Source organism: Callorhinchus milii, unplaced genomic scaffold (assembly GCF_018977255.1).
Source record: "Callorhinchus milii isolate IMCB2004 unplaced genomic scaffold, IMCB_Cmil_1.0 Scaffold3, whole genome shotgun sequence".
Lineage (NCBI taxonomy): Eukaryota > Metazoa > Chordata > Chondrichthyes > Chimaeriformes > Callorhinchidae > Callorhinchus > Callorhinchus milii.
The window spans coordinates 54706858-54710828 of record NW_024704744.1 but is presented as its reverse complement, the minus strand read 5'-3'; the positions used below and the strand labels follow the sequence as shown (position 1 = coordinate 54710828).

Here is a 3971-nt window from a genome sequence, read left to right as displayed (position 1 = left end):
TATGTTTACATGGATATTTACGTAATAATATCTACCACCATTCAGTGCGAAGCATTGCAGTCTTTCTCTTTCACCAGTTTGGAATTCTGGCATGAATTTATCAGACACAGCAGATCTTAGTGCATCTTTTTCTCTTTATTTTTCTTTCACAGGATCCCCCAGACCTGCCCCTGCTCTCCCATCCAGATTACGGTTGGATGCTGCTTGCCCTTTGCCATGACGTGGTCTGTTGGAGCTCCTCGTTGTAGGCCAGCAGAAGAAAGCTCCTCCTCATACAATATTGTTGGTATTTCCATGGTACTGAAATCTGGATTTTTCACCCCTGTTACACATCATCTTAGCAAATAATCAATAAGCAGTAACCCAAATAAAGCACCTACAATGATTAAAAAACACTCGCACATGCTGCATTTTGTCTTACCATTTTACCAACAAATGCACAACAAATGGAGTCCTGTAGCTCAGTGGTTAGAGCACTCGCCTCGCAAGCGAGTGACCTGGGTTCGATTCCCGGCAGGGCGAAACCTTGGGCAAGTTTCCTTACTCCACACGCCTGATCCTTCAAAAAAATAATAAAATTGGTCACTTCAATCCATGACTGTTTGTGGGACACTTTTGTGCGCAACTGGCTGTCGCGTTTCACTCACAAATATACAGTCAATTCACTTTACAGTCTATTCTGTGAAGCGCTTTGAGACGTCTAGAAGATGTGAAAAAGTGCTATATCAAATGCAAGGATTATTAGCATTATTATTTTAAAAAGATCAAAGTACACATGCATCTGTGGTGTGAATATAAGTATTCGATCACATGCCCAACGTGACTCACTTTTTATTTACTAATCAAAAATGCAATTTCACCACATCTGGATTCCAAATTCACCACATGTGGTGAGTGGCTAACGTATTGGACAACTAGGGCCTGGGTAACCCCTTCACGTCCCGGTGATGAGAACTGTATGCAGTATCCAAGGCACGTTCTGACCAGAGCACTGAACAGCCTGAGGATGACATCTGGGGATTTAAACTCAACTGATTTAGCAACATAGCATCCAGCATCCTGTTTGCCTTCTTTATTGCTGTGTCACACCTTTTTGACATAATAAGCAACAAGTCAATTAACACACCTAGTTTTGTTTCAGCTTCCCAATGGCAAGTTCTATCCCACCCATGGAGTACGTGTGTTTTGTGTTCTTGGATCTTATATGTCATGCATTGGAATTATAAGTATGAGTTCAATTCCAGACAGGGCAAAACCTTGGGCAAGTTTCCTTACTCCACACAGAGCCTAATAATAATCCCTCCAAAAAACAAAACAATAATAAAATTGGTCATTTTCAATCTACGACTGTTTGTGGGACACTGCTGTGCGCAAGTGGCTGCCGCGTTCGCCCACAAATATACAGTCAATTCACTTTACAGTGTGTTCTATGAAGCGCTTTGGGACTTCCTCCCGACGTGAAAAGCGCTATATCAAATGCAAGGATTATTATTATTATTATTATTATTAAGTATTAAACTTTATTTGCCAATTATCAGCCTATTTGCATATCCTAACAAGCTCCCTTTGTACAATACAAATGGATATTTATATAGCGTTTTTCACATAGGGAGAATATATTAAGGCATTGAACATTCCAGAATTAGCGCCCTGGATTGTCCAGCACCTTGGGACATCCTCCCAACATGAAAGACACTATTCACTTCCGCAACCTCCTGCAAACCTCCCACCCTGGCCAATCCCTAAATTCAGGAAGCACTGGCCTGCTTCACTTTCCCCACAAAACCTAGCCCATTATTAGTGGGTGAGCTTTCAACCATTTTGGCCTTGCTCTTTGGAACTCCATCGCAGAGTCCCACGGTCTCATCCTCTCCCTCCTATATATAAAGCTCACCTTAAAACCTTTCTTTTCAATCACCCTTTTAGTCACCTCCCGACTTCCTTCCTTCCTTCCTCAACTCCCCTGACTACAAGCTTAGAATGTGGAGTCCCGTAGCTCAGTGGTTAGAGCACTCGCTTTGCAAGCGAGAGACCTGAGTTCAATTCCAGGCAGAGGGCGAAACCTTGGGCAAGTTTCCTTACTCCACACAGAGCCTAATAATAATCCCTCCAGAAAACAAAACAATAATAAATTGGTCATTTTCAATCCATGACTGTTTGTGGGACATTGCTGTGCGCAATTGGCTGCCGCGTTTGCCCACAAATATACAGTCAATTCACTTTACAGTATATTCTGTGAAGCACTTTGGGACGTCTAGAAGATGTGAAAAGCGCTATATCAAATGCAAGGATTATTATTATTATTACCCAGTTGGCTCTGTGAAGCACTTTAAGTTGTCCTGCCAGCGTGAAAGGCACAATGCAAATGTTAAGTTGTTGTTGTTACAAAGCCACTCTGTCTGCGGAGACTGGAAGTTCCCTGGACCTGACCTTTGTTATCTTAGGGATAATTTACATGACCACTAACTCTTTGCTGTGCTGACCTAAAAGATCTTTTCAATACCTAACTCCCTGGACCAAAACAGAAATGTATGAAATGTTTTCACCAGCTGAAGCAGTAAGAGTAATTATTAGAGTATTATGAACAGAAACAAATGAAGCTGAAAGAATTCTTCTTAACTAACTAAAGCTCTGAGGCTTAGAGTACTATTAGGATGAGCGAGTACAGTAACCAGGAATTTAACTACCTGTACTCCAAAAATGAATTAAAATAATAATAGTTATTTGCCCATCTCAGGAAAACCAGGTTAACATGGAAATAACAAATTAATCCAGTTTGGCAATTAAATACAATATCTTTATAATACAATTTATAATAATAATCATTGCCTTTGATGTAACACCTTATCATATTGTTGAGATATCTCAAAGCATTTCACAGAATATATTGTAAAGTGAATTGACTGTATTTTATAGGTGAAACATGGCAGCCAATTGCGTACAGCAGTGTCACTTGCTCACTTTTAAATGATTCAATAAATGTGCATTTGTATAATATATAGTTAAAATCAGTTTAACTCACTGAAATAGATCCCAGCGTTAAAAAATCAATTGATAGCAGTTCAGACACAGAGCCTTTGGGTGCCAGCCAAATAAGAAATATTTAATTATTTTGTAGTTTCAACCTAATCTCCTGTAACAAAAAAAGATAAACAGATGTGTCCAATTAGAAATGGTTGAGAAAAAAAGGAATTTTATTCAATTTTAGGAGGAGGAGGAGGAGGAGGAGGAAGAGGAGTCTCTCCTATTTTTTCAAATGTACCTGTGACTGGTGAGAGTGCACGGATGAATGCTTAATCCTTGAAATATTGCAGTTTTTGTCTAAGGGCAACGATAGAACTAGGCCAGGTAGGTGGGGGATGGTGGTATTACATTAAAGATGTAGCGTGCAAAGACTCCACCTAAGTCACTGACACACCTGCTTCATCTCACGGAAAGAGTGTCACGCTACAGGAAAGGGCTGGCTTTGTTCCTTTGTTTCTTGCAGACTTTGAAGTCGTTGTTCTTCAGTGTCATGACACGCAACTGTCAGTTGCTTATTAATTGGAAGGGGGGAAGGAGAAAATAGCTTTATGATTATCTCACTTCTATTGTGTTTGGAGGGAAACGTGCAGTTATTCTTAAAAGTTAAAATTGCAGCTGCCATGGGGGCTTGCACCCAGCTCTGCTGGTGCTGGTTTACTCCACCCCCAGACCTTGGAACATAACACTGTGTGAAGACAATAGCATATCTGGGGAGATAGATTGCACCACCTCCTACGTGAATACATTTTCTTAAATGATTCGAATTGTGCCCACATGGGCCCTGTCATCACGTGGGGTTGAAATTGCGGTGATTTGCAACAGGGTTCACCAGCTATGACTCCCAAGTCCCATAGAGTCTGTTCCCATAGAAGCTGAGAGTCCGATAGAGGAACTCCTGACTGTAAGTGGATTTACAGTACGCCGAGGGAGGGGTACCACAGGTGGGA

General features: G+C 40.9%; 1 non-coding gene across 1 annotated transcript; it reads left to right on the top strand.

Annotated features, from left to right (window-relative positions):
• Window positions 1-450: 450 nt before the first annotated feature.
• Window positions 451-522, top strand: trnaa-cgc. Its single transcript has one exon. It is a non-coding gene; the product is annotated as a tRNA-Ala (tRNA).
• The last annotated feature ends 3449 nt before the right edge of the window (window positions 523-3971 follow it).